The following is a 15,394-nucleotide window of genomic DNA, read 5'->3' on the forward strand; positions in this document are numbered from 1 at the left end:
AAAAATGTGAAAAAATGTCATAGTATAGTAAGGCGTCAAAAAACGTCATAGTATAGTAAGGTCAAAAATGTGAAAAAATGTCATAGTATAGTAAGGCGTCAAAAAATGTGAAAAAATGTCATAGTATAGTAAGGCGTCAAAAACGGTCAAAAAACGTCATAGTATAGTAAGGCGTCAAAAAATGTGAAAAAATGTCATAGTATAGTAAGGCGTCAAAAAACTGGTCGAAAAAATGTCATAGTATAGTAAGGCGTCAAAAAATGTGAAAAAATGTCATAGTATAGTAAGGCGTCAAAAAACGTCAAAAAACGTCATAGTATAGTAAGGCGTCAAAAAATGTGAAAAAATGTCATAGTATAGTAAGGCGTCAAAAAATGTGAAAAAATGTCATAGTATAGTAAGGCGTCAAAAAATGTGAAAAAATGTCATAGTATAGTAGGGCGTCAAAAAACGTCATAGTATAGTAAGGTGTCAAAAAATGTGAAAAAATGTCATAGTATAATAAGGCGTCAAAAAACGTCATAGTATAACAAGGCATCAAAAACAGTCAAAAAACGTCATAGTATAGTAAGGCGTCAAAAAATGTCATAGTATACTAAGGCGTCAAAAAATGTGGGAAAATGTCATAGTATACTAAGGCGTCAACAAACGTCATAGTATAATAAGGCGCCAAAAATGGTCAAAAAATGTCATAGTATAGTAAGACATCAAAAAATGTCATAATAAGGCGTCAAAAAATGTGAAAAAATGTCATAGTATAGTGAGGCATCAAAAACAACCACAAATAAGATGGAGAACAAAATTACACAGAAGCAGTAAAATGTCTGCAAAGAAGTTGTAAACAGATACAAACGGAGTTGTAAACAGACAAACAGACTACTAAACAGTTACCACCTTCCACAACCCGTCACGGATGCTTGAGTCACAGAAACACAACCACTCTGTAACCCACACAAATTAAAACAACAACAAAAGCCCCAAAAACATCGTTAAAAGATAAGGCTAATGCTAACATTCAGCGTTAATGCTAACACTCGCCACTAATTCTAATACTAACACCCAGGTGTAAAACAGCCAGGTTGAGATGCAAAATGAGATAAAATGACCACAAACCGATGACAACACCATGATGTCACTGAGAGAAACATTACTTTTCCCGGCTTTTTCTGGGCTTTTGAAAAGTTTCACAAAGATTAAAACTGCATGGCTTTAAAATATAAAATACAAAGAGTAATAATTGACATATTTATTCATCCAACTGGGGAACAGCCTACTGGCAGTTCTGCTCTCCTCTCCAATCCAAAGTGCCTGTTGGATTGGACCGTCTCTTAGCCACAGTAGCACAGAGATGTTATACATTAGATTGACAAGTTTATATAATATATATATATATATATATATATATATATATATATATATATTTAGTTTTGTAAATATTGGCTATCTTACTGTTAAGTTCAAATTTAGAATTAGGCTCATCCAGTTGAGAAACTGTATGTTACTGTTTTAATTGTTAAAATCTGGATAAGGGATCTTTTATGTTATTTCATTTTTCATCTTTGTTTTTGGTCAGGGGGTCAGAAGCTTAGTCTTCAGGTGGGATACCCAAAGCAGGACAGGTCATAGGGTAGACGTCTTGATAAAGTCCAATCCACTTCTCTAGGTTGGGGCTTGGATACATAGCTAATAACCCAATATCATGGGAAAACACTGTCATAGACAAAAAAGCCCTCCACAAAATGTAAAATACTCCCACAGAAAATTGCTGCTGTAGTATGATGTGTACTCCCGATGCTCCCTCATGTATGCCTGCCTAGAAGCAGCCCTGCATCAGATTCAACTCCAATAATCTGCTCCACATCCTTGAGGTTTTTCTGACAGTGTTTGGAGTCATGCCTCTTCATGTTTTAATTTGATTAGGGCAGGACAATGTGGGGTTTCCTGGAGCAATGACCATGAGCAGGTACAGTCAGAAAGAGGCCCTGCAGAGTGCAATGACACAATGGGAGTGTCAGGTTGGAGCAATTATTATAGAGTGAGTAGACTGGTGCCTCAGGTGGGTAAGCTTCAAAGCATCATGTATCTGCATTTTTCTCGATGGGAGAGAACACCTGTGTGTTTGCATTCCCGCATCTTTGTGTTCATTTGTCGGCCAGTGTGTCTGTCACTGAGCAACGCCTGCAGAGACCAAGGGAAGAGTCTGTAGGCTGCAGTAAAGCCTGAGGGTAAAAGATTCTCCTTCTCCTTTTACAGCTCAGATAAATCTTTGAAATACCAATACTGCATCACACTGCACAAAATATTATTATTTGCTTTGATGGATAACACTTACCTTCTAATTCAAATTTCATACTGTGAGTCTTTGTTTACAATATAAATCTAATTAAGTGCAGCCATCACGGCGCAAGGTGGATCGATACACAATATGGCCAGCTCAGCTACTTACCTCACAAGGATGCCTTCCCCTGCCAATATTTTCAACCTATAAAACGGTTCGGGTAATCTCAGTGTGGCCAATAATCTGTCAAGGTTAGGTCAACAAGAGACAAAACATTACCTCAGCGGGTGACACACCAGCTAAACCAGTCATGTGGTTTTAATAGCAGTTAATGGAGGTTTCACACTTTTTTGTTCTCATTTATGCTAATTACCAATAACATTTTATGCTTCAAAGCTGCTATAATTTATATTTTCTACATTAGACAGACCAAATAACTGCATGTATGTGAAAGGGGTCTCCTCTTGCGACAGTCCCACTCAATTCTGCTGTTCCTGTCAGTTATATGAAGAGTTTTACTGTCTTTCAGCTCACTGTTCACCACTATCATGAGATTGTTTTTGGCTGCAGCACACAGGTGTTTTCAGCAAAACAAGGAATCTGGTTTTCTGTCACTCTCAGTGCACTTACTCACAATTCTTAGATGCCTTTATCAACATATACAACAAACTACAATGAACAACAACATACAATGTCTATATACAAGTTAAATAGTTTGTGTAAACAAGACCAAGTGTACTAGTAAATGTATATAAAATATCAACAACTTGACAAAGAATAACATTGTGGAAAAAATAAATAAAAAATTAGATAAAACTTTATTCCAAGGTCACAACCTGACTTCAAATGCCCTTTTACAGCAAGAACATCACATATGCTGCAAACGCTGAACCTTAAATTTCTATTACATCCTTTCATCAAACATGAAATGAATACACTCTAATTAGGTAGTTTACTAACAAGAGCATTTAAAACCAAGCCTGACACACTTGGCATCAGAACCTTAATTAGTGTATATATCCAGCAGTAGTGCTGTCCTCACCTTTTGCTCCATTGAGCGCCTCGCTGCTGTGTGGAGTTTGACACGTGAAGTCTCAGGTTAAGCTCCAGAGCTCCAGGCCTGAGCTCTGTCTTTACTCCCCCTGATCAACCTCTCTGTGGTAGATGGTTCATTGTCAGCTGGGTGTTCAAGCTCCATTTAACTCTAACTAACTGCCTTTAGTCATTATCGCTGCTCATTAATGCTGCTACTGGTGCTGCTGAGCAGCCCTGAGAGCATCTGGGTGAGGTGACTGCACCATGTATAAATGTTAGGACCATATAGGAGTGCATTTGGTTCTAATAGTTTTACTGTCACACAGTTAATGGCATAAACATAATCCTAATAGCGTGTTATATTGAGGTTATTTGCTAACATAAACCTTCATTAACAAGCAGACACCTGTAATCATCTTAAGAGCTAATGTTTATTTTCCTCTAAATAGAACAGCAACAAATCTTTGAAGCCTCACAACAAAGTCCCCTGAACCAGTCCATCCTAACCATGGCTGCTTGGTGTACATGGAAAGCTCAACTAATTAACTCAACGAAGATGCAAATTATACAGCCAAATAAATGCAACATTTAAATTTTTTGCAGCTGCCCATCAATCTAAGTCAATTGTAACATAACAATAGCACGTGTTGCAATTGAAAGTGCACAAAAACTAACATTGGTTAGCAAGTGAGCAGATATATTGATAGTAGTAAATGGTTAAAGGATAGTTTAAAGTAATGGATATTTGAAATAATTATAATAAAGTAATAAATAAAAAGCTTACTTATTTGAAAGAAGTTGAAGTAGTTAGCTAAAGTCAAACATAAAGACAGTTTAAATTGTCAGCTAGACATTTTTGACATAGCTGAAAGTAAATGGTTGAGAAAGTTTAAAGTAATGTATAAATAGCTAGAATAATCTGAACATACTGAGTGTGAGTGGTGTTGATCTGACTGGGCTGTGAAGGTGAATCATACAAAAGAGGTTGGAAACCACTGCTATGCTGCTCTCTGCCCAATACAGAGGAAAAAGAAAACAAATCATGAAAGGCTGAAGAAAAAGACAAAGAGTGTGAAATGCATCCTCTAGCTGTAAGGCATTAGTAATCAAGGTTTGCTACTGTACGCTGAGTGCCCCTCCGTATCCGTGGAAAGGCAGGGATGCAGGGTGACAGCTGGGGACCTGGCCAACACACTGGACCACTAAATGAGAAAAATGACCAGCTTTCACCAGCTCTTTTAAAAACTCATTTACATCCTGTCAGATTCCATTATGGTCGGGGACCTGCACCAGAGCTGCAGGACAGAACTGAGCCTGAGTGCACTGACCATGCCGGCCAAGCTCCTATCAGCCTGACCCGCCTCACCGGTCCAGTAGACAGCTGATTCTCCTGTGTCAAGGTTTTTTGGCTTCTCTCCTTCCCTTTTTTCTCCCCCTCCACTCTCCACGCTACCTTTGGTGTGCTCTTGGCAAAGAGTAGGTGATTATCAGAGTGCCTGAAACCCCACTTTTACTCTTTTATACAATTACTGTACAGTATGTGCACCTAAAAGCATCAGTGGAGAGGATTAGGCCTGCTAAATGCTGAGCCTTCAATAAATTATATACTGGGGGGGTGGCATTAAAAGAAAGTAGGAGGGAAAGTGGATTCAGCTTCTCAAAATAAAAATACTGTACATTTAAATTACACGTCAACACACTAATTTGTACTAAACACCAGTTAAAGTTTGTCCGTTATCATGGCCATTATTGCATTCCTTTTGGACCAATATCGAATTATATATGGCAATAATAAATATTCACCAGAATCATCACTGTGGGAAGCTGGTCCTCATGCAAATTACTGAGAATGTGCTTTAGAGGCTGAATTGTGACGGAAAAAAGTCATTTCCATTTTGTTAGCATGGGTGTGAGGAGTGTGTCAGCGCTCGCTGATGAATAACACAACCTGCAACTCAGATGGGACAATTTTTCACATCCATTGTATGTCAACTTGACTCAGAGCGTCTTTGTGGGAAGAAGAAAATTTTTGTTGTAATTCATGAATCAACAACCTTGAAACTGGAGCTGTATGTGAGCAGGTTTGCAGTGGTATCACAGTTTGATATTCAGTCTCAGATTCAGTATTAGACTCAGTTCAATCTCAGTTCTTAGCCAGCGTGGATAAAATAAAGTGCTTAAAAAACTTGTTGTACTTTTACTTTTCAACAATAACTGGGAAACTGCATCTCCTGAACAGCTACTGAGTTGACCTTGTGGTGTGTTTATATTAGAATTTTGATTGAGAAAATAATAAAAAGTAGTTGTTTGAGCAAATAGTGTGTGTAAACACCTGTTAAATGACCCAGGAGCAATTCTGAATTAGTAGTTTCCTCTTTAAGATTGATGCATTAAGAAGTTTCTTAATGATATTATATGTGTCAAATCACAGGCAGCCTAAAGTTTGTAACCGGACTGCTATAGTCTCATGATATGAAATAATATTAATAAAATATGTTAATACGCTAACAGTATACTGTATGGCCTGATATAAAAGTTCACTGGTTCATTCATTCAAAATTCAAGCCACAGGAAATATATGAGATGCAGCTGAAAACTAGTAATTTACTTTCGCTATCACCGCACACTTGCGTGTCTTATTCAAACTCAGAGCCTGTCTGCAATACTGTGATCTGACACATACATCAAAGCCATGGAGAGCACCTCGGCACACACTAGGAGCTCCATCAATCCCCTCCGGTCTGCGGAAGCTGCCTTTCCCTACACAGTTGGCCATCAAGGGTGACATCCTTGAGGAGGCGACACAAACAGCATCTAATGAATTTTTAACGACAAGCGTTGCAAGTGGCAAAGAGACGGAGAGCGGGAAACAGAGACGGCGAGAGAGACCCCTGCTGAATGCATTACAGTGATTTGTGGGCTCACCTTTGAGCGGGAGTGAGAGGCCTCCCGCCTCAGATCATCGGGGTGTTAAGTGTGCTCGGTGGGGGAGCCTCTCGGCACCGCATTGTGGGCCAAATGATGTTTGAAATGTTTTAATCAAATCCTGTCTGTTCATTAGACTAACAATAGGCTTCATGGGGTGAGCACTCAGTGGTTCAGCTTCTTACTGTCCCCGGGGGAACCCTCCTGATAGAGTAAGTTCCCCAACCTCCCAGCGACAGATTTTAACATGACGCCCTTCTATACATTTAAATGGGCCTTTATCAGTGGTGGCAGCTGTCATGCAGTGTGACTTATATAAAAAACATCTTGGGTTCCAGTCTCGATCTGTCTTCTTGAGCGGCACTTACATCTATGTGAGATTATGTGTCAAGCAAACGTCACCTCTAATGTATATGTTGAATTGATCAAGTCAACACAGGTGACAAACAGCTTGTTACTAATAGCAGCTGACTACCTCCTCAGATAATCTCTTTGGTTTTCTGTCACAGAGGAAAAGGCTTTGTCGAATGTAACACTCGGGAATATTGTTTGCGGGATTGTGTGGGATTAAGCCAGAATATCAGTTTAAGTGTCTCAAAGCCTTTTGACTTTCATCTAGTGTTGCTGCTCAAATCCAATGTGCCTCAATGAGGTTTTAAGGAACAATGCAGCAAGTAGATTTAAAGCTGTAATGCGTTGTCTTTTCTCTTCATTTTATTTATTTGTAACATAAATGTTGTGGGTTAAAGTAATAGTATGTTAACTGTTCAGATAATAGGGTGGGGAGGATGAGTTACTCTGTTCTCCTAGGTAATGGTATTATATGAATGGTCCAGACTTTATACAGACGTTCATGGTCCCCATACGATGAATCTTAAAGACTCTGGGGAACACCTGACTTGCCCTCAAGCACCACCAGGAGGTTGACATCTGCAAGTCTGACATCTGTGAGTCTATTTGCTGTATTTGGACATGGGAACATAGATACACTTATGAGAATGTTAACATGGTTGATGTTAGCATTTTATGCAAAGCTCTGCTGCCAAAGTACAGCCTCACACAGCCATTAGCATGGCTGTAGGCTTTTAGTCTTTTTCCAAGATGCTCTTAGCGAGCTGTACGGCTAAATGCATCAGCTTGTTCTGTAGCTTGTTCCTGAAAATACAACAATTGCAAAATGCTCCATGTGAGTTTTCTTCATTTCTTTGGGGAAACAATACGCTGAAATCATTTCTCACATCTGATTCTGCCCGTCTGGACTTTGCTTGGGCAGAGTGGACCATGGCTGCAATGTGAGACGGACTTTAATAAATGCCAACCGGACCAACAAAAAAGGACAAATCAGGCATAATTTTAACAAAACTGATCGCCTGCATTTACAGCAGTGGTCTGCACAAGAAGAACCACACCACTGCTTGCCACTGTGAGTGCCAATTTTTTATTTTTTTTTTAGGGAGGGGGGTGTCACACCAGATGGGCACTTGAGCGACCCAGATGCCCCTGCAGTCGGTCCAGTTCTCCCACTGATCAACACAAGTGCCACTCTGGTGTGACCTTAGTGCAAAAATACTCTTTCCTCAGTCTTGCACATAAAAAGGCGCTCCCTTTATATTATCACCCCTTCCATTTAAAATTTCACTGAGCAATATTTCTTTACTTATGCTAATACTTGACAGATTCTTGCACAAAATATCCCCAATGCTTCTACTAAATGAAAATATGCTGGGATTCATCAGCTTAAGTGCAGAATTATTAATTATATGAAAGACGCCTTACATAGATTTATTCATTAGCATTGTTGCCTTAATAATGACCCTCCAAAACACATTTGTAATGGAAATGTACCATGTAGAAAGACATGATGGAACACCTATTCTGTAAATGTATTTACAGTCAACTGCTCAGGACAAATGGGGAAACATTATTGAAAAAAATAGGTTAGCGTGGGATCCCATTATCCCATCTGTGCTGTGTCACATTATTGCTTTGTAGGACTAACAACATGGTTAATTACTTTGTGATTAAAAAGCTGGATTTCTTAGCTTTAACATATAGAATATGTGCAGAGCTCCTTCCTAACACTCCTTCCTTACACACTCACTGTTTACTATTTTTTTGAATGAATAACTTGTTAAAGAATGTACTGTATTATACTCTTCAAAGGGTGGATGTTCTGGATGGCAGAGAGAATGTTTTACTCCTTCTTTCAGGAGCACAAAGCACCAGCCTTTAATCTGAAGTATGAAATGTCCCCACATTGCTAGACCACTAAATCTACTTTATTGTGTTATTTCAACCTGTCAGACCTATCGATCAGTGGATTAAGACAAAGATGATGTTTTAAAGCTTTGACTGAGGGTTTCATAGCTGTCCTGAAATCCAATACCAATAGGGGTGCATAGATCCTGGCCAGGATTTAGTGCTATAGGCAGGATTGATGACATGGAGCCCGGGCATAATAGTGGAGGTGCACGAGCCCCATCCTTCAACATAACTCAGGATAACAGTCTGCATTTTATTTGGTTATTAGAGTCATTCAGTTGTCCGGTTATTTAAAACATGTAGCACAGCACGTTGCGGCGTGTCTCTGTCGTAAATTATGTCATGGTGTCTGCTCTTCTTGTGAGGGAGAATAGAGTTTGTTCTAAAACTTCATCTAATACTTGAGTTGTATTACTGATTACAGTAAAACTGCAACCAGTACTGTATAAGCCACATTACTCAAAGCCAGTGATATAATCAAATTTGGATTATTTCATAGGCTTTGTCAGTGGCACCAGCTCAGGATTTATCACCACTTTAAACTCAGTAAAGCCACCTACAGCTTTTCAATATACACAATATTAAATTCCGAGAAGAGCGTGGCTTCTGCATTTGGTCTTTCAACAGTGATCAATTGTCACTGTATAATATATACCAATGTAAGACAGAAATGCAACATTCACTGACGGCAAAGGGTAGCAGAAAACCTATTGCTGGACTGACATTTTAACTTTCTTCCAATAAATACCAACGATACAAAAAATTTATTGGGCAAACAAAACAATACAAAAATAAAATAAAAACAATAAGCCTGACAAATCTTCTGTACAAAGAGCCACTGACATTTTCCGGCCTGCATGCTAATGTGGATAGCGATAAAAACTTACAGCCCACACTCTGCTTGATTTGCTTGGCTCTCTGATCGTTTCCTGTGTATTTTAGTGTAACTGTGCAGCACTTCTGAGGCAAAGCTGAGCTGAAAAAGAGGCTGCGAGCATTTATTTTAACCCAAAGCAGCACTGCTGACTTCACTCACTGATGCACACTGGTAGTGTAGATAGTATCTTCATTGAAACTGCTGGCTGCTTTTTTATTTGAGCTTTCTATTAGTGCTGCTCTGCACTTCCCCCACTGCACATGCTGTATGGTGGGATAACGTGCAGCAGCTAAGGCCAAAGAGCTACTGAGACAGTGACTAAAATCTGAAGACAAATGTACCATTGGACTGTTAAAATTATCTTTGGTATGATTGTAGCCAACGCAATTCCTTACTTCCTGGATGTGGAAATTTGTTAACATTTGATGCATATCTTACATCTGCATGTGTGTGTACTACTGACAGATACTCTCAATCAGTGCAGTACGCTCTGACACATTCTTAGGCAAGGTGATGGCTGTGCTGCTACTGAATCACCACCATCAGCTCTTAGAGCAGAGGCAATGTAGGGTATATTAGGTCATAATGTTGGTCATAATATCAGATACTAGGCTCGGTGGTGGTAATGTCAGTGTTATTTATATCATGCTGTCTTTTGAATTGACTGTGCCTTCAGGTATTTTATTTCAGAGCTATGACCAAATAATAATTTGAATAGAAAGAAACTGTTTCAACCTGGCTGTAGTGATGTGTCTGACATCAATGATCAGTCATCACATACTGAGCGATGTCACTCTCTACCACAGGGGCAGAACAAACTGTAAATATTATGTAGCTTTATGTTCAGACTGTTGTTACTGAAAACAATCTGGGTAATGATATGAATGAATACATTAGCTCTGTAATTCTAAAAGGGTTAAACAGCTCTACTGCCTGTTAATTCACATACTCATTTGTTCTTTAAGTTTTCACTTTATTTAAAGGTGTTATATGTACATTTTTTCTATTGTTACACAGCCAACATTAGAGTTCTATTTCTATTGCTTCTTTTCTTCTACTTAAGTTGGCATGCTAACCAGCTAGCTCCAACCCATCCCGTCTTGTAATAGTGACTCACCGTAGCATCCAGTCAGCCCTCCAACCAACTGTGAGAGGATGAAGAGGTAGTGCTGCCTACAGGGTATATTCAACCTTCTTGTCTTGACAATGCAGCGATGGCTGAAGTAAACAGCTGTTAATGCTAACATTGGCTATGTAGTGATAGCAAAAATACATATACCACCTTTTTAAATTCAGCCTGCAGTTTGGAGTGACTCCCTCCATGTTCCATGTTATGACACCATCACAGTTCTGGAATCAAAGTAACGTTGCAGAAAATCTGAGCCTGTGTTTGTTCATCATTTCCAAATGTCCGATCTGTGAGGACACTGAAAACCTTAAAGGAAAAAACCTTTAAAACAAACATGTCTGAAACTGACCAGGACACCTCAACTGACATGGTGAGTTTATTAATTTTGTTAAATTGTTTGTTAGTTTTATGTCTTCTCTGTTTATTTCTATTTAGTTTAGCTTTTATTTAATTCTTTAAGGTACAATGACAGATCCAAACCTTCTCTTCTTTCAGGACTGTGACCCTGTTGAGGAGGATCCTATTGAAGATTTTGTTGCTACCATGGCTCGACTGTCCATAGGTAGACGCTGTCTACCTGTACGTGCAGTCTGCATGATGGATCCCCAAAACACCCTATATACCACGCTCTCCTGCCCCCCTGGTGCTATCGGTGGGATGTTTACATATGTCCAGATGAAGCAACAAAGACCACTATGGGATGTTTCCTCACAGGAGGACATGGGGTGCAGTAGGTAATACATCACTTCCCTTTACTGATGATTAATGATCAGGTTTTAAGATTCAGGACATTTCAACTTTTTGAAAAGCCATAGGATATGTACAAAAAGGCACTCTGTGCTAGAGAGTATCAGCGAAGAAGAGCCTGAGCCCACGGTCCCACAAGAGGGAGAAAGGTTTGAATGTGAAAGGACAGAGACGGCAGAGAGGGCAAAGCCAAGGCGGGGAGGGGTAACACACCGGTACGTTCCGACAGCAACATTCTTCACATCACTAATTTTAAATAAGTTCCCCAAGAGATGCTTTTATCATGAGAACTACACCTTAAACTCAATATGATGATGGAACTGACCGACAGAAGCGAGAATAACTGCTGCCCCGTCCTGCCGTCAACTACTCTGCCACAGAGCAACAGGGACCTGCAGATGGAGGACATCTGAGCTGCGGGTCATGTCGCCTGCCCAGGATCCTGTTGTATCTCAAGCCTCCACTGCCCACTTTAGCTAAAGTTAACTGCACCAAATAAAAATTAATACTTGATGAAATTATTGCCAGTGCTGCTGTCATTCTTATTAATGTCACAGGCTCCTATTTTACACACCAAAGTCTGTTTACAGGTGATGGGGAGTTTGGTTACATATGTGAAAAAAGTTGTAGAAGTCTTTAGTGGTTCCAGAGGGAGCTGTACCTCAAGTGATGTCACTAATATTACTATTACTGTTGGAGGTCATAGTTGCATTGTGGGTAACGTAGTCCCCAGCCTCTTTTTAACGCTGTCCATCACCAAAGCTGCAGTCAGATGGCTTCTGTGCAATTTCAGCTTCTATTTTCTGTCTGAAGATTATACACTGCATTTCAGTCTCCATGGGAAGTAAAATGTTTCAATAAGATATTTTCTGGTTGTTTTCTGCAGTGATTTGTATTGAGATTGTTGTAGTATTGTTTTGTACTATTACTACACGTTTTGGACAGCCGGAGCCGGGCTGCCTCGTGTTATACCTGTGGGGGTGAATCCAATAGTGTTAGATAAGGTATATAAAATGATTGAAGGTAAGATTCAAATTGTAATTTGATTCTTTTTTAATCAAAACTTTGACTATTTCTGCTGCACTGAGACTCTCAATCAAATGAGTGTTGAACAATCTGATAACAGATTGTTTTTTTCTTAGGTGACCTGATTAAGTATTATGGATCTCATTAGGTGACAACCTTTCATGAATAGTGCAAATTGCATTACCTCACTGATGCTCAACCTCAGGAGCTGATTGTGTTGTTTCTTTGAGATAACTGCAACACTTATATGGGTTTTGTTTTTGTGGCTTTTCTCTACAATGAAACTGCACATGGTGGAACGATGACATATTTAAATGTAAGCAAGTATCTCACACACACGTACAGACCTACACACATTTTTATAACCTCATGTTACTTTACACAAGAGAGCGACATGAGTGTGAGAATGGAAGGAGTAGCTCAATGAAACCAGACCTGGAGCTAAAATGTGAGCTCTTCAATAGACGTCTCTAAATTCAAGCTTCCACTGTTGTCGATAGTCCCCACGAGCAAGGGCAAAGCATTTTAAATCACATTGTCATTCCTCACTGTTTCCAAAGGATTGGAAGTTTGTTAAGAAATGTGAGGCAGTAATGGGGTCAGGAGCTTGACAACTCTATTTCAGCATTGTCAAACCACTATAATTACTTCAAAAGCACATCCCGCGCATCATCTCGTCATTTCCACGCCATTGCAGCAGTGTGGTGTCACTGCACTGAAGTGAATCTCTGCATTTTGTCTTTATAATGGCGTATAGAAAAAGAATGGCCCATCAGTCCAACTTTAATGGCTGTTTTGCTGTCTGACAGGCAGTCCGTGCCCCTCTTTGCCTCTCTTATCTTAGTAATTCCATATATGTACATTCCTCTCTCTTGTTTTTCCATGCAGGAAATTCTATATCAGAGTTTAATGCACTCAGTTGTCGTGATGGTTTATGCATAGCCACAGGCTCTCCACCCTTTGGACATTTGGTAGTTAACTGCTTATTCAATGCGATATATGTTTTTCAGTTTAATTTGACAGGGGAAAGCCACGGGGTTTCACGTATTCATTTGACAAAATAACAGAGCACAGAGATCCAATATTGTTATAATTATCATCGTCATCATATTCCTCTCTGCTGGAGACTGGCTGCAGTACAGAAAAATACAGGCCTATATGTAAAACACTTTTCATGCCTATCCTGAAGTCTGCTTTCCAATCACTTTGACTTCTGATTGCTCTCTGCTTTAATGGTTATATGACTGTAATTCCATTTGGGCAAAACGATAAAGCAGGGTTGAGCCGGGCCTGCATGTTCTGTAAATGTCATTTATGGTATTTTCATATATGCAGTCGGAGGAGGGAAGATTGTGCAGGTCAGCTGGGCGTCTTTATCTGAGGCAGCTGAATAAGAGTCCAGTTAAACTTGTTTGCTTTTTGAATAATCGTCCCTGACATGCAGTAGGGTGCATGCAGAGGGAAGAAAGAGAGTTAAAGGCCAGGTTCACATTTTTACAAGCCTATGTTAAAACAAAATGCAGATGTACATATGTATACTGAAAACAGTACAGCTGAAAGTATTGGACACTTTTAACTTGATGACGGTACTACATGAAAGGTTAATAGATCGCCAAAGTTATTACAATTCATTCTGAGGGGCACATGAACGTCTGTGACAAATGTCAAGGCAATCCATCCAATAGCTGTCAAGTTATTTCACTCAAAAACCAGAGATAACATGCTGCTAGCATGACTCAAGGGACAGCAACTCTGGAAGTTTGGAGGATACTCACTTTATTTAACTCAGACTGCTGAAGCCTCATGTCAGCTTTAGCTTAACTTTGGATTTAATTCTACACAGCATGAGGACTGTGGATTCTGAAAGGGCCAGTATGAACAGGAGGAATGACTACAGCAGTCAAAAACAGTTCCAGTGTATATAAAGGTCAGGCATATTGTTCTCAGACAGACTTGAAAAGGTACTATATGTACGTTTTTCTGTTGCTACATACCAAATGTTCACATTATCAGCTTTTCTTTGCAGCCAAACGTGATTTCCTGTTGGGAGTGGGTGGTGGTGGAGATACTGGTAGCTTGCCAAGAGCTTCAGCCATTTTTAACATGACTGACAAGAGGTTAGAGGATGTTGGATGCTACAATGACTCACATATTTAACATATTGTCAAAACTGCTATGTCTTCACATAATTTTAGTGAATTTGTAAAAGTTTTAAAATAAAATAAAATACCTGCATGTAGCACCTGTAATATGACACAAACTGCTGTTACACCACCAGGCAAAAATGATTATTCCCATTAAAATGATTTGTAGAGCATAGATGACTCAGCAGGTTGGCGTTTCTGTGTTATGGCGGTCACAATTCCTCCATACTTTCCTGCTGCTTTCATCAACTTATTCAAACTGTCCCCAAAAGACCAGGTGAGAAGTGAGGAACTGCCCTTACCCCAGGCACACTGCACCTTGATAATGGAGTGGGGCTGAAGCGATTAGCACACTAACAGCTTTGCACGAGTAGGAGGGGGGAAATCTCTGGGGGAGGACGACGGTAGAGAAAGAGACCGTGAGACTGAAAGGCGGAGGACGTGACCCTCCTGCCTCTTCCCACCAACACAATTCACAGCACGACTGCTGGTGGTGCCACGGCACCCTGACACCTCTTGAAGGACTCGGTGCCCTCGAACTGGAGGTGAAGGTACGTCTAAAGAGTCTGAACTTTTTATGAGAGCAGCGGGATCTATTTTAGTCGCAACAATCAGAGCAACTGCTGCATCCAAGGAACTATTATCTGTAATGTACGTCCATGCACGCTATGATTAAAGGGGTTAGGAGAATGAGCACAGGAGTGTTGTGTTTAATCATAATCTCTTTAGTCAGTCACATTACTCATCTCATACCTTTTTTTAAAAGCCATGTCAATCATAGTGACGCATGATGAAAATGAAGAGAAAATAACCAGGAGGTGAAAAGTGGCATGACACAGCTATTTATGGCACCATAAATAAGGTTAAAAAAAAGGCAATGTGGTTTTTAAATTACACTTGTTTTATTTTTCATTTCATCATTTTCACTGTAGTTTCAGTTGAAAGTCTTTCTGACGGTTACAGTATTTGTT

The sequence above is a fragment of the Lates calcarifer genome, linkage group LG18 (assembly GCF_001640805.2).
Source record: "Lates calcarifer isolate ASB-BC8 linkage group LG18, TLL_Latcal_v3, whole genome shotgun sequence".
Lineage (NCBI taxonomy): Eukaryota > Metazoa > Chordata > Actinopteri > Centropomidae > Lates > Lates calcarifer.